The following is a 22,684-nucleotide window of genomic DNA, read 5'->3' as shown; positions in this document are numbered from 1 at the left end:
AAATTGGTTGGCATCTCCAACCCAGCCCTGCTGTTGCTGGTGTTCAAGAAAGTCTCAGTTTGACTAAAACTAGAGGCTGATCCAACTTTCCCAGGAATGAAACTGGAAAGGCATCTTGCCTCCCTCCTCATATACGGGCAAGGGGTACAGTAAAACACATTTTGCCTTGTTTCCCTCCACACCCCATCCCGCCCTTTGGCTTACGATGAAGTGCTTGCCCTCAGATTTTACTTGTGTGCGAGTTTTCCTGCATTTTCCCAGAGGATTTACAGAACGGATGCTGCTGTGTCTTGGCTTATTTTTAGGTTTCCCAGGGAGAAAAGAGGGGAGAGAGTGGAGACACGCCTCTCCTGATGGGGGAGCGGCGTGTCGGATGGTGGGAGCGCTCAGCTCTGCCCGGCTTCCACTGCACCATGGAACTGACCAGTTTGTTTACACTGAAAATATTTTGTTGACTGTTTCTTGACATTGTAGCCTGTTTTGCTAACAGAGAGGGGATTATCCAGTCAGCAAATTTACATTTAATCGAGTGGTCCAGTCAGTTTCATCCTCCCACATAAAACTCCATTCAGTTTTCCTCCCAGATAATTATCCTTATCTCTCTTTTACATAAACAGAAGTAAGGCTGAACATACAAAGTACTGCCCTGAAAGGTAAAGCCAAAGGCAAACTCCCATTCGCTAGAAGTTATACAGTATTTTGATTTGTCCAAATTCTTAAAGATTCCTAAATTATATCAAGCAAAGATGCAACTGTCAAATTCACTCTGCTGCTTTGCAGGTGTGTGGAACGTTTTACAAACCAAAACAACCTCATAGCGCGTTTCAAGAGTTGTAGGAATGTTAATCTGGACGTAGGATTTAACTCCACCCATGCCTTGCCCAGGATGAAGGATTACTCAGGTGCTTTTCATACTCTCATTTTCCTTCCCATGTGTATATCCACACTGATCCTTGACTGAATCCCTTCCCCAGAGAATCCCCTGGGTTTTCTCTTTAACCCCTAAAAGAGGCCAAGGCCTTATTATAACTGTTGTATCTACAGGGGTTGATACGGCTGGAAGAAAACATTTTGTTTCAATTATTTATTAGCTAGTGGCTGTACAATGTTCCCGGTGTTGTCCGAGCACTCAAAAAGGATGCAGTGAAGCACACCGTGGCTAAAGAAAGGCAGTTAGGGCTGCAGGATTAAGGGAAATGTGAGAGATTTTGAAGTATGAACTGGTTTGTTTCCCTCTGTCAGCAAAATGCGCAAGAATTTTATGGCTGTCGGGTAAAGCGGCTTCGCACATGCAGTTAGGGTCACTCATGAGGTACTGCGTGAAGAGAAACAAAGTGTTTACAGGAAAGCTGAGGAACCTGCTGGCAATGCTAGGAATGAACGCTCGTAAAGCCGAGGGACGCGGAGGTGACAGAATTCCAATGTGGCTGCTCAGGGGAAGGTGGTTGTGGGTGCCGAGCATGATGCAATGCTGTCCAGTTGGGCCGCTTTCCCGAGCCACACCAGTGCACCAGCCACCAGGATGAGAGGCTGGTTCGTGGGCAGGTGCCAGGGGAACCCCGCGGAGCTGCCACGGAGGCCGCCGGGGAGGCGGCCCGGCACTGCGCGGCCTCCTGCGAGCCGCGGGGAGAGGGCTGGGCTGGCAGGTGCTGCTCCTCCAGGGAGCGGGGCCGTGACCGTGTGAGATCCGCCCAGGCAGGGCCCCGGGCCCGGGCCCCCGCGGGGTCACACCGCCCCGGCCCCCCCAGCTCTGCCCGCGGCAGCAGCGGCCACCTGCTCTGCACCTTTCCTTAGGGGCCGTGGTTTATAAAGACAAAGATCACCCCAAACCTGACCCTTGACGTGACCGGGTGGGTGAAAAAATGAAGGAAAAAATCCAGCGCCTCCCAGAGCAGCCCGGAGCCCGCCCCCTGAACAACACCGCCGGGCCGGCAGGGCGCGGGCCGCGGGGTCGGGCCGCCCGGGGGGCGCCGGACCCGGCCCTGCCCGCACCGGCCGGGGCGGCCGCGGGGAGCCCCGGGGCAGGCGGCAGGCTGGGCCTCCCCGTCAGGCAACGCCGGTGCGGAGCGAAGGGCGGCGGGACGGGCCCCGGCTTCCCAGCTGCCAGGGCCTCCCCCTCCCGCCGCGCTCGCCGGCGCAGCCCCCGCCCCCGGCCTGCCCCTGTGGCGGTGACGTCCCGGGCGGGCCGGGCCGTGCCGTGCCGTGCCGTGCCGGGCGGCGGCGCAGAGCAGCGCAGCAGCGGCGGCGGCAGGGCTGGCAGCCGGGCGCCGAGGGCGGCCGCAGCAGGTAAGGACGCGGCGCGGCGGGCCCTGGGCTGCCCTCGCCGCCCCTCCGCAACCCCTCCCGCCCGGCCCGGCCGCGACGCGCTGCCCCGTCGCCTCCCGCCCGACCGCGGGGCGGCGCGGCCCGGCCCGGCGGCAGGTGCGATCGGCTCCCCGGCGGGGCGTTCTCCGGAGGCTTCGTGGAGGGGAGCGGGGCTCTGGGGGGCAGGCGGCCTCCGGGAGCAGACGCGAGCTGCAGCGGCCGGTGCTTCTTCAAGGGCTGCTCGGGGCGGGGGGCGAGCGCTGCGGGCACAGGACGGGGCGCCGGGGAGGGAGGGAGCGAGGCGGCTGTTGCGCCCGGTAACTCTCACCTTACAGGCGGCGGTAACGAAGGAAACGTACCGGCGCCGACGGCGCGGCGCAAGGCGTGTCCCGGCGCCGGGGTCTGCGGGTTCGGGCAGCGCCGGCGCCCCCGGGGCAGCGCCCGGCTGGGGCGGGGATCCCCCAGCCCTGCCCGTGGTGGGTGCGCGGCCCCGGGCCCTCCCAGCCGGGCGCGCAGCGGTCTGCAGTGGCTTTTCTTTACTTCCTTCCCTGAACTGTCATGGGAATTCCTTTCCTGTGGTTTGGTTGTTGGTTTTTTTTCCCCTCTTTCATTTTTTTTCCCATTAGCAGGGATGGTGTTTTACAGAGGATGATGAGTTATGCTGAGCTCCTCTCCGTGTTTCACTAACATCTCTGTGCTTGTAGTATTACCCTTGTCACGGAAAATAATTTTTTTACAGCCTCGACTGGCTGAACACAGTATGACCAGTAGTGCGATTGGAAAACGTTTTCTCTTGGAGTATTTCTTGCATAAATACTTACGTGGGCTGCGTTTTTGGAGAGCAGCATATGTGAATGGCCTGTACAACCAAAAAGCGGTACCCGGTTCCTGTAACCTGCGTTCCTCACCGAGCAGGGAAACTCCAAAAGGTTCCTCACCTGAATGGGAATGGGCCATCGCTCGACTACAGCTTGCGGTGCAGCGCATTTGTTGTTGATGCTTGTCTGCTACTTGGCCCTCAGGTTCCTAACCTAGTAAATCTTGATGCCCACAGAGGCCCGCAAGCTTGAGATGGCTAATTTAGTTGATTACAGATTGTATAAAAGGATGGGTGTTACCTGTTATTTCATCTAAATATTGCTGCTTGTCAGCCCTTTTTTACAAAGGTGGAGGGAAGCAGTGTGTCGTGACTCGTGTCCTGTCTTGCTGTCGGAAGGGAAGGAACTTTGAGGCGATCCAGTTTCTTACAGTTCAGCGAGCATCGCTGGGCTGCGGAGCAGCCTCTGAACTGGGTTCACAGCCATCGGAGTACAAAGGTTGGCCGTGGGGCTGAGTCCTTCTGTTGCAAATGTGACAAATTAACAGGGTAGAGGTGAACTCATGAGTTAAATGTCATCAGTACTTTTTTCTTCAAGAGGGAGGGAAGTACTTGGGGAAAAAAGCTTGATGACAGTAGAAATGATTTAATGATTAAAATTATCTCTGTGCAGATTTAAAAGTACAAGCAAATGTCTTCTTGTGATATTTGTTTAAATACCATATAGCTGACTTGTACATTAGCACAGTTTTAAAGCATGCTATTTATAAAATAACTGCTAAAGAAAGATCTGAGTATTGTTGGGGTGGGAGAGTAAATCTAAAAATTGTCAGAGCACGAGTTAGAAACCTTTGCAATGCAGTTTTATCTAACAGAAATTAGGATTTAGCTTGACTGTATTTTTAGTGGATGTGCTTTTAATGCGTGTAAGTTAATAAACTATTCAGTGATGGTACAGTTATGCCCTTGACTGTGAAACTATAAAGCCAGCGGCATGAACATAAAGGCAGTAAAATTTGCTGCAAGGCTCAATAGCTTTCTGAGTTAAAACCACGGCAGTGTTAGCTTGCAGAAATTGTAAGTTGAAGTAATTTCCCCACCCCCACATTTCTAGCCGAGTGGGCATTCATGTATAATCTGCACTAAGTACTGCATCCTTTGGATCCGGATTGCATTCGCCTTTGTTTTGATATTGGGATGGTATTTTGACCCGTTAACCATAATGTTCCTGTAAGCAAGGTGAAGCTGTGCTTCCTTGTGCCTGGTCTGCAGGGGTGGTGAAGGCTTTGTGACCTAATCTAACCTTCATATTCTCTTGGTATTTGATAATTCTGGTCTGAGGAAAGTTTTGAAGTTTTAGAAATGTTGACAGTCTCATGAGTGGTGTGGCAAAATTGCGTAGGGACTATTTATTGTCACTTTCAGTACAAAATGTGGAAGCATCAGTTTAAGCTGGCACGTTCAAAATGAACAGAAGGAGTGTGTTTGGGTTTTGACCCAGTGCTTAGTTAGTTAAGCTCTGGAAATCCTTTCTGAAGCGTGTGGATGTTGAAAGTTTACAGGGGCTCGAAAAGCAGCTGGACAAATTGATGGAAGAAAAATCCAGTAAGGCTGACTTTTACAGAGTACCTCTTGTGGTTCAGGGAGTCACGTTAAGCCTGGGAGAATATACTGGGAAAGTACCGTCAAGTAATTACCAAGTTTTTTTATTAATTTTAGGCATTGACTACTTCAGGCAGCATATTGGAGACAACAGACCAGCCGTGTGACCCAGTAGGGCTGCTCTTAGGAAAATTGTTTATTCATCTGAAGTGTTTGAGAACAGCGGAGCCAAAGAGACCAAGTCTAGAGATAGCAGCTCTGGGTGATTATTCTCACTAAGTGATTATGAGTTGCCATCAAACTGGAAAGTCAGCTTGAGTGGTGCTGGGGCCAGTTCAGGCACCTTTGTGTTTTCATTGATGTCTTTGATCAACAGAATTAGCACAGAGTCTGAAGGAGACCAAGGAGGCGTTTCAGGCCGTATTTTTGAAGCTCTGTTTTGGAAGCCAAGAGATCTGTGATGTATTATTCAATGACTGTATTCATTGTAATAATATAATAATGTAATAAGTATATCTTACACTGTTTTCAGGAAGGAGGTCCCATAATGCAGATAGGTAAAGTCAGCTTGGCAGCAGCACCGTGGAAGCAGATCTGAGGGTTATGGGGGATCGCGGTAAGCAGTGAGATGCAGTGCTGTTGAAGTTTATCATTTAACTTTTCTTACTAGTGAAACCTAAGTTAACAGAATAATGCATTCAGTTTTGGCCACAGCCCTTAAAAAGATAAATGCAAATGTTGCAATCCGGCAGAAATGGTCGTCAAGGTTTAGGAAGGGTTTGGAAAGTATCATCTACAGAGACCATGTGTGTTTGGGAAGTGTGTTCTACAAAGGCTGGACAAGTTCACTTCCAGCAGAAAGAGGATGAGATGAGGGGACAAGAAGATGCTATAGTCTTAAAATTAGTGCTTTGTGTCCTGCCAGTGACTATATTGAAAAAGGTAAAACTAATTTGTGTCAGAATTTTGATGTAGTTCTTAGTCTGATATGCTTTGGGGGACAATGGAGCAAGCTGAGGTTGCACAATCTTCTTTTTGCAAAGGTTTTTGAAAGTCATAATAGGACTTGTGTTAAGGATATATTAAAGACTTTCCTCATGACTATTTTACTTGTTCTCGTGCAGGGGGTTGAACGTGATGATTTTGTCAGGTGCTGTCTGTATTCTGGCCTGAGTTGATGTGGAAAGAGTAATTTTAGTACTCAAAAGAAATGCGGTTTCCGTGATAAAGACCTAGAATCTTTCAATTATTGTTGGTCATCTGATGTCACAGCTTAATGCATTTGGTTTTAAAATAGTGTTGCGGCAAACTATTGCATTTGACAGCAAAATGTTGCGGTTTAGGAGCGCAGCCTGTAATCCCTTAGGAAGTGTAGGTGTAGGATCGTATTGTGATTTAAAACCAGGAAAATGAGAGGGACACCTGAGGTATTCATCATCTATTTTAGTATATACTGTATGTGGCTTCATAACCTCTGTCCAAATGTTACAGCATCTTCTGTTCTGAAACGCTTTTAAAGAACTGTCAATCTATTAAAAAAAAGAAAAAAGAAGTCAGACTTGTTAAGTGGTGTATGTTTCTTTAGATACCCTCATTTTGAATCTGTTTTTTAAAGTACGCAGGGGAAGAGAAAAATGACAACATTTTAACATAGTATGCCATCTATTTAGTGTTTTGCTTTGCTGTTTCTTGGAATAACTGTGATGTTTGTAGTAAATACTGGTGACTGAGACTTGCATTCTTTAAGTATTGGTAGACACTATAATAATACAAAGAACACTCAGGAAAATCCTGGGGGTGAAACTTTTTTTTTTCCCCTAGAGTTGTCAGTTTTGTGAAGCTAAATGTGAAGTATCAGCACCCTTCATGGTTTTTGCTAAGGTTCTGATGGCAAGAAGAAGAAATCGCTGGGCTCTTTAATCTCTGGTAGTATGATTTCTGTAAGTAATGACCATACATAGTTAATAGTATGTGTTCTGTTGGAAAGAGCATGCTGATTCTGTCTTTCAGTAAGCGACTATCTTAGAACACCAATTAAAAAACTCGATTTAGCCAAAGCTAGTTTTTGCTTTTTCTGTTGAGAACAGCATGCAAGAAGAGAGCAGAGGGTGATTTGGCCAGGGACGGCGGGTTTGGTTCGGTCCTGCCACCGTGCTGCAGCTCAAAGGCAAAGCCTGTTGCCACCTGTGGACTGCTTGGTGTGGTGGTTTGGGAGCAGACTAAGATTTTCTGGTGAAAAGGGAGTGAGTTGTGGCCAGGTGGCATTTACCCTGCAGGCACGGTGCTGGCTGCCGCTCCTGTAGGCATGCTGGAGCTCTGTGAGCTGTATTGCAGCTGCTGCCAGCAGCACAGCATGCGCGAAGGCTGGGTTAGCCGGGTGCTGCTGTGGCTGTGCTGCAGGTCGTACCCAGGGTTTACATCACTCCCAAAGCAGTTCTGTCAAGCCAGGGGTCTTTCCTGGTCAGCTGAATGCTTCTCATTCTGCAAGTGGGTGGATGACGGGTAGTTTCTGCTTGCTCCAGGGAATGACAGATGGATGAGACATCTGGAGTTAAAACTCAACTTTTCGTATGTGCCGCTCACAGTGCTCCTGCTGCTGTGCTCACCTGATCTCCGAGTGGTAAAGGCAGAACGGGGCCAGTCTTCAAACTGGGATCCAGCCCTGGCAGTGCTGAACGGAGGTGTCGCGAGCCCTGCTGGAGCTGCGGTGGCTGTGTCTGTATGTGCACCTTCTGGGCTTTGGTCTGCTCTCAGAAAAATCAATGGAGAAATTCCAAGAGTTTTCAGCTGGAAGTCTGCGTGAACCCTGGATTTGCAAATGCTCAACAAAAGGCCTTTTTTAACATAAAACTTTTCTTTCGTATGTGCCTTTTTTTTTTTTTTTTTCCCAAGCAGTATGCTTTGAAAGAGCTTGCTGAATTTATTTTGTGAAGGTAGTTAAACAGACAAATTAAGAGTATTATTTATGTAGTGGATAATGATTTGTGAACAAACTTGTTTTCTTTGTCATTAGCAAGATTTAGCAGACTCATTTGAAATTTGGGGGGGGCAGGGAAAGAGAAGCAGGGAATATAACAAAGTCAGTGGTTCACAAAATCTCTCGAATATCAGCAAGATCTCTGGCTATATTGGTAGCAGAAACTTTGTGAATTGTATCTAAGTGTTTCTGTGGATCCTTCAGGCCTGATCTGAAATTGTGTAAGTATCGTTACGTTTTGTATTTTGAGCTAGTTCAGCTTGTGATTTATATGGTCAGGAAGTCTGTCCCTCTCATGTGCTCTGCCCTCTTTGTTGCTGTGGCACCCAGCCGGTTTTGGTCATCTCAGGTTAGTTCTTAGTGACCCAGATCCAAAGCAACCTGACTGAAAGGTGATAGTGCAACAGCCCTGTTCCAGAAGAAGCTGCCCATGGGAGGGAAACGCGTACTTCTCCAGTCCTCTGGCACGACCTGCGAGGGAGGCCGTGTCTGCAGTGGGGTGATGACACCCCTTCTGAGTTCCCATCTGTGCTTTGTTCTTCCCTGATTTATTCAAGTGCAGCCCATCGCACCGGCTGTATAGTTGCGGAGATGATAGCAAAGTCGTTCCTGAAATCCTCCGTGGTAAAGGTTGGCTGTTTTGCTCCATCATCCTTTCTCTCGGCTGGGTGACTCTGTGTTCAGGCATAGCATGAACCTGGGAATCTGCCCACAGTGGCACTCTGCGTTTCAGCGGGGGCACTGGAGAGCTTTGGGAGGGGGGTGCCCTGTAGCTGCTCTGCTGGTTTGATGTTTAATGGTGTGCGGTAACCTCCTGTGCTTTGGGCCCTGCTTTTACGTACCGCAGAGTTTCAGGACAGCACTCAAAGCATTCAGGAATGGACAATCTGACAAATATTTTTAGGAACTTCAATTTCAATTATTTTCTAGGTTTGCAGTTTTGTGAGTAGTTGGACTGAGGTAATTACCTGCTGGTCCCCTGAAAAGAGGAAATCTTTTCATGGCTGCACCTTCCCCTCTGCTCCCTTCCCGGCAGTGCCGCTGCCCATCACCTTTCTCCCTGTCCTTGCTGCAGAGGGACATCACGCATGTCTGAGCTTATGCAGTGGGGCAGCAGGAACATGTAGCGAGGAGCAAAAATGAGGGGGAGGCAGGTGAAAGGTTTACCCTTCTCGGGGTGGTAAGCTGGTACCCTTTCAGCCCACCCTCTCTTAGAAAACTACAGCATTTTTTGCAGTCTGTTAAACCTGTGTAACCCTTTGTTGCCTCTACCAGAAGGTACACAAACACCTCCAACAGCCCTGTTGCAGAGAGAAATGTGGACATAGAGTGTATGTAGGGAATGTCAGAGTAATAACAGTAGGACTGGAAAGGACTGTAAAAGATCACGGACTTCAGAGGGCCCTAAGAAGACATGGGCTGTTATTACTGCGTAAAGATAATACTTGGATTTAGTACATGTGGTAGTTTTGGGAGTGGGGAAGAATCTCTTTTATGTTTTTTGGGGTTTTTTTGTGTTTGGTTTTTTTTCTTACCTGTGATCCTTTACAAAAATAGGAAAACTAATGAGAAATCTTTGTCTGGTTTTATGGGCTCCTAATAAGTTGTTATTTTTGCAGTGTTTGCTGATTGCTTTAAAGGCTTTGCGGTGTTCATGAAGCAAGCCTTTTTGGCAGGTGCCTGGTACACAAATGGCAATCTGAAGCATGTTGTGTCTCTGCTGTGCTGCAAGGAGTGTTATGAGGATGCTGTTTCTCCTTTCGTCGTACTTTTTGGCTTGCCTTTTGGTGAGCATGCTGCCAGGCCTGTTTTCTCTTCCTCTTTTAATTTTTTCTTTTAAAATAGACTTTGACAGCTATGTATTCATTTGTGGGAATATATGTGCGTGTTGTATCATGGCTTTATTGTCCTTGTATGCTCTTTGCTGCAGAAAAAGTTTCTTGGAGACTTTAATGTTTTTTACAGATTTCAGTAACTGAACTGTTTAAGAACATTGTTTCAAATTTCAAAGTTCATGGGAAACAGAAGAGAAATGGGCTTGTCTCTCATAGTTGTCTTGAACTGGAACTGTTGGGAACAAAGCATTTAACTGCAAGTGTACAGAAGAAACAGAAGTTCCAGAGACGATGTGGTGATCTTCGTCTTCAACTGTAATCCTATTACAGTACTCTGGCATCTTCTCAAGCAGCTGAAATTAGTCGTGGTCAGACAGTGTCAGATTATATGGACCTTGAGATAGTTTTTGGTTCACTGCATGGATGTCATATATTAAAATATTTTTTTTATTTAGGTGTTTGGAGATACATTACGGGCTTTTGAAAAAGTAGTGTAACACCTTAGTATTCTCCTAGATCATTTATAGAAGAAAAAATTTTAAGCTTTGCATAGGGGAAGGATGCTTGTTAAAATATGTTTTGTATCATATTCTGATGGTAATCTGAAGCAAATCTTAGATTTTATGTTTTGCTTTGGAGTTCTACATTCCTCCAAAGAAAAACATTATTTCTTACTAACCTAGGGAGAGGAATCTTAGCCATAAAGTCTCTTAGCCTGTTATCATGCTTACAAGTCATGTCTTGCTCAAAAGGTCAACACCCACAGAACATGGCTTTTGCAGTGCTGTGGACCAAGTAGCTGCTTTTCTTGGATCTGTAACAGTCTTTCGTATTTTAAATGAAAATACCGTCTTTTGATGATGCGGCATCTAATACTATGGGTATTTCTGTGTTACGTGCTAAATTATAATTATAGATATTCAACACCAAAGCAGCAATGATAAATATAAATAATATGTTGACCTTATACTCTTACGTATTATTTTATTTCATTCTAAATCCTTGCAACCTTTCAAAATTTTTCATACCTGTATGTATTTTTTTAAAATATTGTATCAGATTTCTTTTAGCTTGGAATGGAAAGTACTTTTTTTAATGAGCGTTGGGGTTCAGCTTCTTTGTATCTGTTGAGTTGTGTGTTTATTCATGGTAGTAGGCAGATATTTGAGATATTAGGCTGGTTCATAAACTTTATTTTAAATTTCTCTTTGCAGCTTCTGTTGCAAATCCTTCTGTTACGGTCCTGGATCAGTTACTGAGCTCTGTAGCAGGAGAATTTTATTTTTCTTTATCTCATTAAAAAAATGCAGCTCTATTCCTGATTTTTTTTTTTAATTTTTGTTTTTTACTAAAAAATTAGGAATTCATCTAAGTAATAAGTACTGACTGCTTGAGTGCATCAGATGGAAGTGGAAATTTGCATAGTTTCAAAGAAACTGGCAGTTTGAGATGAGTTGTTTTCTGTGTTAATCCTGGTTTCTTTACAAACCCCTGTGGGAGGGAAGAGGGCGGACAAAGGCCACTTTATGTTGCTGGCGTGTTTGCTTAGTGACTCTGCTGCTTTAGCCCTAGGGAGGAGTTAGAAGCAGGGGAGACAGAAACTACCAGGAGGAGGAGGAGGAGTATGATGTGAGCTCCTTCAGGAACAGAAGAAGGCTGAAGGATGAGCCAAGGTGGGAAAGGCTGGGGAGCTGAGAGGACCAAAGGGACCCCAGCAGATTCAAGAGGGAACACCTGTAGTGGAAGAAAAATGCTGGCTTGGCTGCTTGGAGGCAAAACAGGGTAGCATCAGGGTTGCTCTTCTACCATGCCCGGGCTGGACTTCAAAGCCTATTTTTATCCTCAACTGGAAGATGCTGCCTGATCCCCATACATGCCTAGGCACTGACCCTGGGTGTGCCTGCCGTGGGTGTAAGAAGAGCATGAGGCCTCACAATTTTGGCAAAGTATTTCACCCCAAGACAGATACAGATTTAGGAGCAACAACAGAAGGTGTGCTGAACTGTGGTTAGTTATAATTAATGAAAGCTAATTGGCTCATGTTTTCCTAGGACTCTGTGTGTTCCCTTTAGCAGCTTCTCTTTATTTCCATCAGTTGTCTTTTTGGAAATGGCCGGGGAGTTTTGAGAGGATCCAGGTAAGATAGCAGCCTTCTCAAAAGGATCTGTTACTTCCTCCACTGCAGCTGCTTTATGGAGAAGTTTGAATGGGCAAGACACAGCTGTCCATGAGACTTGTGTGGCTTTGTTTTTATTGTGATCAGCTACTCCATTTTAAATTCATGGCCTAATTTTTTTGATGAACATCTTATAGGCAGGCAAACCAGCAAAACTCTTAACTGGTAGTCTCCGGTCTGACAATATGGTAAGCACATCTGTGTGATAAATACAGGATTTTTTCCAAGTATTTAATTTTACTTTTTTCAGGCCTTTGCTTCAGTTTGAAAAGCCATCTTAACTACCATACACCTGAAGATACAGGAGAACCAAGTCAAATATGAAATAGTAGCCACGTTTGCAGGAAAAACAATTTTATGTTGTGAGGAATTGGCATAGTGATGTTAGCAAGCATTTAAACAAAGTTTTATGTTTGTGTGGGGCTGTTAGTTTTTGAAGCGCATGTCTTAGCAGTCTTCAGGTTACTGCTGTTGAAAAAAGGAGGGTGTTTTTTTCCTTTTTTTCTGCCACATCACCACTTCCCTTAAGCATCTCCTGCAAGTGTTTGGGCTATACTGAACTTTTAATATAAGCTACAAGCTTGTACTAGTACTTAGGTAAGTTAGAAAAACTAAAGTGCCTTCTCTATTATTGTACCTTTGTCAAGGTCTTTACATATATTTCCATCCCAACAAGAAGAAAATGTGGGAGAAGAGCAACGGGTTTTTTTAAAGATCTTCCTGTAGCTGAGGGAGGATTTCCTCTTTTTTCAGGTATCAGGGCTCTCCTCTCCAAGGCCCCTGACCCAGCTGGGACAGGAATGGCTTGGTGTGGAGCTTGGGTGCTTCAGGCTGTAGCGACTCATAGGTGAGATGTAGACCTGGGTTTGGTGATAGCTGATAGTACCTCTTTGTACTGTTGGATGGAATGGCAGTCAAATTTTGACCCAGATGCATGTGATAGCATTTTGAGTTCACCGAAGTGTAAAATGTAATGAATACTCCAGTGTATGCTGTTAGCGTGTCACCTGGATTGGCTTCCTGGGTTGCACTGTGTCTTGTCCATTGTTTGTCTCCCTGATCACTCTGGGATCCAGGCTGCAGTGGAGTTGTGATCTGGGTCCTTGGTGCTTCCAGTGCAGGTATTTGTGGCTGGCTTCACAAGGTGGCTTCCTCTGAATCAGACTTCGTTTTTCAGAATCAGCTGCTGCCCTTGAAGAAGCCCTGCGTAAGTCAGGACACCTGCCGCCGCCTTTCCCCCCCCCCCCCCCCCCCCCCCCCCCTTTTTTTTTTTTCTTTTTTTCTTTTACTTTGTTACTTGCAGGATATCCTGCCTTTTGTGTTTCACAACTTGCTGGAAATGAGAAGGATTTGCATGGCGTCAGTCCTACAAATGAGCATGCAGCTTCGCATGCTCTTTGTGGACTGCATATACCAAGACAGATTGCAAATGGAGTTTGTACAATAGAGCAAGTAAAACTGGCTCCTTCAGTACGGTTTTCTGAGGATGAAAGAGATGCTGGTTTTTTATTTACTTGGCAGCCAGTTTTGGTGTCTAGTGAGAAAGGCAGCGGAGAGATATAGGGCAGAACATCTGGTACAAGCAGAATTTGAAAACTGGAAAGAGTTTTAATAAAAATTCATGTTTTTCTCTACTCTGCCTTCCCTTGTTGAGCATGACCAATGTCATACCACTAAGCACTGGATTGGGAATGGCTGTAATTACTTGGAAGCTGTCAACCTACAATTAACCTTGCTCGTCAGCCAGAGGTTGGGAGAGTGAAGTGGAGGACACGTTTGCTGTGGGGGACACTCCTCTCGCAGCAAACTTTGCTTATGTGTGCACAGCACAGCCTGGGAAGCCCTGCAGTCGAGCGTGCTCGCTCCCCATGCAAATCAGCAGGAAGGAAGGAGTTTTGTTGTTGTTGTTGCAGGCTGTTGTGGGTTGCTGTTCTGCTACGAGCTTTGACTACTCACAGGGGTCTTTGCACCGGATGGCGTCGCACTGATCTTGTTCTGGGTCAGCAGAAGCACCATGTCACCGTTTCAGGAGCACCCTAGCAAAGAAAGCCCTATGCCGTTTGCCACCAAAAAATGCGTGTGGATTCACTAGATTCCTAGACCAAAGCAGCAATCTGTTTTCCTGTTTTGGGGAAAAATGGAAGTGAGGGGAATACTGTTGCATTGAGATGAAGATCTGCTTTACAAGGTAATTTTAGGTGCAGCTTAATGTGTAAGAGGGAGGAAGTTTAGAGTAGAAGGACTTGAGAAGGAGAGTAACTACCAGTGGTACGAAATTATTAATGCTGATGGTGACCAGGGTGGTGTAAGCAGAAGCAGCCACGTGCTGTAGGGAAAGCATGATCTGGAACAGTGGCTGCTGAGCTCTGGTCATGCTGCGTGGAGGAGGCTGAGATGTGGTTCACCTTCCAGGCAGAGCCTCGCTGGCTAGCTGGGCTCAGAGGCACGGCACGGTGCAGGACCAGCACTGCTCCTCTGGCAGGATGGAGGGCTCCTGGCCTCCTGGAGTTCCTCAAAAACAAAAGCTGTCAAGAGCATTTCAAGGAGTTTTTCTTACATGGAATAGCACCAGCGGTGATTTTCTAGGATTGGCGCTTTCTGCTGCTATGTTTTCTCCTCAGTAGCTTCAGTGATCCTGCCGTTTCTGTGTTCTTTGACTTGCTGATAGCTGACAGTTTTCACAATAAATGTGTTTCTGTCTAGAGAGCAAAAAAAAAAAGCTTTCTCTAGAGAGAAGAAAAAAAGCAGTTTGAGGCTGGGAGAAGACAGAAATTATAGGATGTCAAGAGAAAGGGAAGAAGCTGGTTATCAAAGATGAAAGTCATTCGCTACAGTCGAGGCCTATCTTTTATTGCACTGCTATAACAGAAGGGCAGGCCAAGCGGAAAATGAGTCCCTCCCTTCCCTTGTGTTTTTCAGTGTAAAAGTAGTCGAGACCCACAGCAGCAAAGGCTCTGCAGGGAGGCTGCGTCACTCTGAGGGCACTTCCAGGGTGGCTCAGGATCTGCCTCTGGAGCCACACCTGGTGCATTAGGGCTTCCTAGGCTGCTGCTGCAGGGCACACTCTGTATACGTTTCCAGAATTATGTCAAAAGGTTCCATATCAGAGGAGGATCATCACACAGTGCAGGTTGCTGGACGCATGAAGAAATGAGTTAAATTACAGCATCCAGTAAAACTTGAATGACTCTTACAGAGTGGAAGCTGGAAAACCAAATACTTGTTTGATAACCTTTGAAATATATCTGTGCTTCTCTGTTGTGCGCTTAAACTTGAACATCAGCAAATTTTGGTAAATTGCCACTTCCAAAAAAAATATAAAATATTTATTATCTCTTAACAGACCAGATGCAGTGGTGTTTTTCTTTTAGCAAAATTAGATCTGTATCTTTCACAGGTCATAACACTGGGAGGTTAGCCAGCACGTCTCACCCTTGGCTGGGAAAAGAGTATAGGAAACGGCTGTTGCTGGTTGTGCAGGCATTTGAGAAGACATTTGATTAATTTCTTGTTTTCCTTGTTGTTTCCAAGTTAACGGAGTTATTCAAAAAGCATGTATATTTTTTTTTTAAAGTTTGTCAGAGTAAACCATTATAGCTAGAAAGTTCTTTTTACTAGTTACCTAAATAAAGCAGAAACTGGAACTTCCTTTTAACAGAGCATCAGTACCAAAATGCAATGTTAGGTTGATGGTTAATATTACTAATTTTCTTTCTGTATACAAAGAAAGAAAGATCATCTGCTTTTGGTTTTGGGGGGATACTGTGGCAAAAAATGTACTCTGGGTTTATAGTTCAGCCTTCTAAACTATGGTTGAGTGCTTCTTTTAAATATCCTCTATTTATTAATAGAAATAATAAGATAATTTTTCAGACCTTGTGTCCTTCAATCAATAAAAGGAAATGTGTACATCCCTGTAATTGAAGGCAGGTATGCTATTGTGAAGGGCGGAATATGTGTCTTTGTAAAGAGAGGTGGCGTCTCCATTAACGTTGTGTGACGAGGGTACTGATTCATCTGTTGATGCATTTTGCAAAATGGGTCTGTGTGTTGATTGTGTTTTTTCTTGTTTTGTTTTGGCTTTTTTTAGTTCAGTGAGTTATGTCACTTGGGCTGCTTTTTACTGTCTTTTCCTTTTTGAACTCAGTTATTCTTGAGTTCTTGCCTCAAGACTTCATACAGGTCTCTGGAAGGTGACTGAACCCCATGTGTTTATTCCTCGGTCTGTTTCAGCACCAAGTGAACCCCATGTGTTTATTGCTCACTCTGTTTCAGCACCAGGCAAAGGAACTGGGCTTTTCTGGTTCCTGAGGAAGTGCCTGACTTGAATTAACCCTCTGAGTTCTTCATTGTAGTCAGATTCTACACATAATTTTTTCTGTTACACTGTTTTGAATTTTTTCTAAGATGACCTTAGAAGGTCTCTAATCATATGATGTTGGGCGCCCATAAGCTTGTAGTTTTCTAGTTCCTATGAATAATTCAAAACCAAAAACTCTTGCCTGAGGAAGATTTTTACTCCAGAGAGGAAATACAGGAAATCTATGAGGAGTTTAGTATTAACCCTCTGCCCTCCAAGAGAGTGCTTAGATCCTTTGACCGTGTGAAGAAATACTCATCCTGAAAGCAGTTTTGAAATATTTCTGTGTTTTCAATATCAAGGAGGAGTTTGAATTGGTCATATCAGACTTCTGAGTAGAATTTCCTGATCATTCTAATTAAGCTTCTATGGAGCTCAAATTTTGGATGAATTTACAAGGGATATATGGACTGTGTGCATCTGCAATAAAGAATATATTTGCTGGAATATAGGAGGTGCTGAAGATCTCTAGACTGGAGTCCCAGATAGAGTGCTTGAGTGAATCTGAGTTTGAACTTTGTAGACCAGAAGTCCAGAAAGCTGAAGAGGATGCTTTGTAAAGCCCTGAGCAAGGGAATCCTCAGGTTGTCTTCTTGTGGATCCATTGGTGATAAGTTCCACGTGTTCCCACAATTTTTCCTTCAATAGCGGCACAGTCTTTTCTGCAGCTTTAATCAGTCCATTTGGTTTAGAATTGTATTTTCCATCCTTTTAAAACTAGTAACATGTTAGTTTTCCATAAAAAAAAAAAATAATCAGGGACAGTTTTATGGTTCACTGTTTTGGCAGTCAACTGTGAGGGTCTTGCTTGTAATCACAAATGCATTAATTAAATGTTTTTATCCCAAGACTTTGCATGTGGCTTTTTGAACTGTGTCCTAGACCTTTTGATTGACATGATTGACATTTCTGAGTACTGCAATATCTGCAAATGCTGAAACCAGCCCAGGAATTGACCTTGAAGTATTTCTGGCAGAGGGCACTAGCACTTACCTTTGGCTGTGTCTGTATATGTACTAGAAGTAAATAAAAAAGGTAGCTGCTTTGCAGACTGGGTGTGATGTCTTGGAAATCAGACTGCGAAATACTGAACTAAGAAGAAAAAATATAATCTAGTCCTAATTTGAAATCCATGTTATTGGCTAAAAGTAATTCTACAGAAGATTTTCAAAATGATTGATGGTCTTTGTTTAAAATAGTGCCTGTTTCTAGTCCGTGTGACCTCTGTTTCCAGTGACTGTGTATTACAGCTTTTTCTGCTAGCTTGAAGAATTCTGTAGTCTGTTTTCCATGTAAATATTGTGTATATTTCGTTTGTGATTACATGATCCTTACTGGTTTTTGTTTGGCAAAGGGTTTGTTTAAAGCTTCACGGAATTTCTGTGTGGCTGGTACTATGAGCATATAGAGGAAAGTTGTAAAGATGTACAAGAAGAAAATGTTTGTCCTTGGCCTTGGAAGAACAAGGAGATGTGTCTTCAAGGTTACAGATTAATAATAATAATAATAATGATGGATTTTGGCTAGAGTTGGAGGAAGGCTTTAAAGGTGCTGCTCTTGATCACAGAAGGTGTTTGAATTAGAAGAAAAAAATATAAGAAGATTTAAGTATCTTTGAAGCACGCTTAAGAACTATTTCATGTTATCCTCTTCTCTAATTGATTAACTGGTTAATAGGTTTAAATGTGCCAAATAACAAAACCCATGGATTTTATAGCAACTGATCTAAATTGATCTAATTAAGTTTGGGGGTTTTTTTTTCTTTTGTTACCCGGATGAATCCTAATGATCTATAGCAGGTTGCATTAAATTGTGTTGTGCCTGTTTCTTGGGAATGTTCTTGAGAAAATAAGAAATTTCTTCAAGAAAGTTAATTAAATAAAAGCACTAAGTGGAAATGACTGCTCAGTGCATTTCTTCTCCAGCTGTATCTGGTCCTTCTCACTCATTCAGGCAATTCCATTTGGTTGCCTTTCTTGATGGTCTTGATATGGAGTGTCTTGACTGCGCTTTGACTACAAACAGGTACGTCATACATGGTTTGAACCTGTGATGTCAGCTGTGAGGTCAGTTTCACTCATTGCCTTGTAAAAATCATTTCATCTTTTTGATTTCTGGATCCTCTGAAGCTTCTAGTGAGGCTTTTAGTGGATGAGGGAAAGGCTGTGGATTTCGTCTACCTGGACTTTAGTAAAGCCTTTTACACGCTTTCCCACAGCATTCTTCTGGAGAAAATGGCTGTTCATGTCTAGGACAGCTATACTGTTTGCTGGATGAAAACTAGCTGAATGGCCTGGTCCAAAGAGTTGTGGTGCACGGAGTTAAATCCTGTTTGTGGCTGGTCACAAATGGTGTTCTCCAGGGCCAGGATCGGGCTCAGTTCTTGTTTAGTATCCTTACCAACAACCTGGACAAGGGGATTAGGTGCACCCTCAGTAAGTTTGCAGACAACACCAAGTTGGGGGAAAGTGCTGATTTGCTTGAGGGCAGGAAGGCTCTGGAGGGGGTCTGGACAGGCTGGATTGATGGGCCAACGCCAGTTCTATGAGGTTCAACAAGGAGAAGTGCTGGGTCCTGCACCTGGGTCACCACAACCCCACACAGCACCACAGGCTTGGGGAAGAGCGGCTGGAAAGCTGCCTGGTGGGAAAGGACCTGGGGGTGCTGGTCAACAGCCCCATGAACATGAGCCATCGGTGTGCCCAGGTGGCCAGGAGGGCAACAGCATCCTGGCTTGTATCAGCAACAGTGTGGCCAGCAGGACCAGGGCAGTGACTGTCCCCCCGTACTGGGCACTGGTGAGGCCGCCCCTCGAACCCTGGGTTCAGGTTTGGGCCCCTCACTGCCAGACAGACATTGAGGTGCTGGAGCGTGTCCAGAGAAGGGCAACGGAGCTGGGGAAGGGTCTGGAGCACAAGTTCTATGGGGAGCAGCTGAGGGAACTGGGGGTGTTTAGCCTGGAGAGGAGGAGGCTCAGGGGGGACCTTATCGCTCTCTACAGCTGCCTGAGAGGAGGCTGTGGGCAGGTGGGGGTTGGTCTCTTCTCCCAGGTAACAAGTGACGGGACAAGAGGAAACGGCCTCCAGTTGCACCACGGAGGTTTAGATTGGGTATTAGGAAAAAAATCCTCCCTGAAAGGGTGGTCAAGCATTGGGACAGGCTGCCCAAGGAGGTGGTTGAGTCACCATCCCTGAACATATTTGAAAGACATGTAGATGCGGTGCTCAGCGACATGGTTTAGAGGTGAACTTGGCAGTCCTGGGTTAACTGTTGGACTTAATGATCTTAAAGGTCTTTTCCAGCCTAAATGATTCTATGATGCTATGATTCTGCCGCACCTGGATTCTGTCAGAAATTTCATCTCTCTCTGATCTTTGGAGTATTTTTTTCTTAATCCCCTTCTGGGGGCTGCCAAAACAGCAGTTAAAAGTCACTGTTCTAGAAGAGTGTTACCTAAATCATTAAGGTCATACTGGTCAAATCTCGTGATCCACATGAAGTGCCCTATTTTTACAGTTGGGAAATGTGCCCTCAACCATCCTTGACATCAAATAGCTCAAACAAACGCTGGTAATCAATTCCAGAAGCTATGCTGATGGAGGTTCTGTTGTGTTTTTCCCTTTTTCTCATTTGTTTTGCACAAACATGACAACAAAAAATACTATTGTTTGATGAATACTGTATGCATTTGCTTCTTTTTGAGATGTTTAAAAATGTATCCTTATTCTTTGAAGTTAAAAGCTACAATTTTCTAGATTGGTTTTGAGCATCTAGATTCAGATTGTGTTCAGGCAATTGAGGCCATGCTTGTATGTGTTTTGAGATTTTTTTTGCAAAATCGTACAGGTAATATCAGCTGGGAGACATGAGAAAACCTGCTGACTTTTGAGAAATACTGAACGAAATCTTCAAAGCTATCGCAAAACCATTAGGTTTTGGAAGGTCTGAGTTTTTAACCTGAGGAATTAAGAAAATGCCCTTAATTAATGTTTCAGATATTCATATTTCTGCACCAAATATTTTGGTTTTAGTAGAGGGAAACCTTTATGTCTAAGAAATTATTGTATGTTACAAATGAATATTGTATGTTACAAATTGAATACAAGTCTGCTTGAACTGTCTGATCTCTGTTGGTTTTCTTAGACTGCATCATTTGCACATATTTTCAGAGATGTGGAGAGCCAAGGTAACAACTTGCTGTTGACTCAAGGAGGAGTTTCTGCTGTCATCTCTGCCTTCTTGTGGATACATTTTCTACCTCTATCTTATGATGGCAGTGGAGCTCATCCATTTTCTTTTTGAACTGGGAGGAATAAGTAGATTAAACCATGCACTTCAGCAGGGATATTTTTCTGCTGTTGCAGTGCAGTGAGCTGGTTTGCAGATGCTGGGGCTGGTACTGCCTGAGCTGGGGAGCAGGGGACCGAGAAAGGCAAAACTTTTGTCCTAGGGCAGTGAGTTGTTAAATTACCTCACCTGCTTTTTTATTTTTCTTCTTTCTTGAGAAGCTCTTCCCTAAGTTGCAGAGTGGCCTTCATACTTCTTAATAGTTTCCTAGTTGATTGTGAGTGGAGCACTACGTACTGAGTAGGGGGGATGAGTTGTGCTGGCAGAGGGGAAGGAAGGTTTAGAAGACTTTACTTGGGTTTTGTTTGGTGGAGCTGTCTGGTTTGCAGGGAAGACTAACATTGCACTGATCCTGTATTTGGGAACTTTAAACATTTCTGTGCGAGCCTTGTACAGTTTCCTCAAAGGTATTTTTAGTGGTGACTTCCATTGTGGTTTTGAAACGATTTGGATTTGCATTTCATATATTGCCCATAAATGAAAGAAATGGTGACTTTTTATAGTGTGATGCTGGAGCGGGAGCAGAAATTTTGATATGTGATTAGATCTGCACAACTGCAAATGTTAGCTGTGCTTTTGGCTTAAAGCCCTAATTCAAATCTCCCCTGTCTGACAAGCAGCAGGAAGATTAATCTCCTCTGGTGAGAGGAATCCATACTCCAGTTTTAGACAAAACACAATGATTAAAGTTATTTGTAGGCTGAATAAGCACAAGCCTTTGTTTGGGACTGCTGAACAGGGTTATGTCAAAACATGCAGGAACAGGACTCACTCGCATTCCTGTTCTTGCTGCTTCCATGTTTCCAGTCCCGCAGCATCATCTGATGGGGAGGCAGTGGTCAACTACCAGCTGAGTGTCCAAGCGGTATTTTACTTTGAGAGCTGTTACTTGGTTAGACAACAGTATCTTTTGGTGTCCTCTCGCAGCAGGGACAAGGGCTGCTTGGCGGGTGCTGGTTGGAGTGCAGTGCCCGTGGCTGTGTTGGGGAGAGCTGCCCGTGGTGGCTTACAGGCGGGGGGCTGCTGTACCATCTTGGGACAATTTAGAGGGAACGAAAGATAATTTTAATCATGCTTTGTTTTTAGTGAGCAAGATCACTATAATTATATAAGCTCTGAAGGGAGAAACTAGGTTTGGCTGATGTTTGAACTCTCTTTTTTAAAAGAAGCATGTGTTCAAAGTATTGAAATTTGGAGCTCTAAGGTAAGATTTTTATGTTGTAATAGCAATAGTCTGTCCTTGGGGAAGAAAGAGAAAAGAATAATTTAGTTTGTTTATTCAAAAAATAAAAAATTATGAGAAACCATCTTTGCATTGTTTTAAGGCCTTTTTTTTGCTGGTTAAGCAATGCTGTGTGATTGGTAGCTATATATTATATGATCAGTAATGCTGAGTATTAAAGAATGAAGCTTAGATTAAAATGGTGATGAAGTTGAAGATCAAGTGCAGATAAAAAAAGGGGAAAAAGGGCCCTAACCTGGCCTATGACTATGTTAGAGCAGCAGTCTACAATTTCTGTCTTTTCATGTGCCAGGAACCATCAGCAGCTGGATGAAGAATGAGTAGAGTTGTGTCTTTTAGTTCATCGCAGGAGCTTGCTCTTGTGGTGAACCTCCTGGTTGTCTGCACTTACCGCACTGCAGGTCCAGGCACCAAACGGGATCCCATTTGGATGAAACCAGAGCGGAAGATGCTCCTTAGAAAAATACCTGATATTCTCCAGCAGTGAACTCATAGTTAGTCTGGGGGAATCAGAGTAGCGATGCTTGGTACAGACTGGAATTAGCAAAATCCTTACAGTGTGTGTAGTATGGGCACTGGCCCCTCAGCACTGCTGTTTCACTGTACAAATTTGCTCCGATTGTACTGTGTTACTTGCTAACATAGATGTATCCACTGAGTTTAAAACTTGCCTTCCAGATTTATGTCAGGATAACTAATGACTTGAAAAAATGTCTGTAAGTAATATGCTCTCCATTTCTGAAATTAGCCTTTTATTGAGATAATAGATATTCAAATATTTATAATTAGTAAAAAAAACCACACCAAACAAAAGATCAAAACCAGAAATATCTAAAATTGACCATACAGGACTTCTGTAAGACATATTTGGTTTTGAAAGTGTAATACTTCAATTTCTTTTGCCCTACAATGTGTGCAGTTTAATTCAGAACATTGTAAGAAGGGTTAAAAAGCAACAGAATGGAAGCAGTGTGTTACTTAGAGTTGAAAATATTGGTGTTTTCTTTTGTTTTGTTTGTTCCA

The 22,684-nt window shown here is 44.4% G+C and overlaps 1 protein-coding gene across 1 annotated transcript in view; it reads left to right on the top strand.

Annotated features, from left to right (window-relative positions):
- The first annotated feature begins 2,238 nt into the window (after window positions 1–2,238).
- The window catches only part of MYO6 (myosin VI), a 118,197-nt gene continuing 97,751 nt past the window's right edge, over window positions 2,239–22,684 (top strand). Inside the window, exon 1 of the mRNA XM_040598171.1 lies at window positions 2,239–2,286. The gene's annotated coding sequence lies outside the window, so the exon portion shown is untranslated. The remainder of the gene's footprint in view (window positions 2,287–22,684) is intronic.

The sequence above is a fragment of the Falco naumanni genome, chromosome 6, assembly GCF_017639655.2.
Source record: "Falco naumanni isolate bFalNau1 chromosome 6, bFalNau1.pat, whole genome shotgun sequence".
Classification (NCBI taxonomy): Eukaryota; Metazoa; Chordata; class Aves; order Falconiformes; family Falconidae; genus Falco; species Falco naumanni.
The sequence above is the reverse complement of the archived record's forward strand: the minus strand, read 5'-3'. Positions and strand labels throughout refer to the sequence as shown.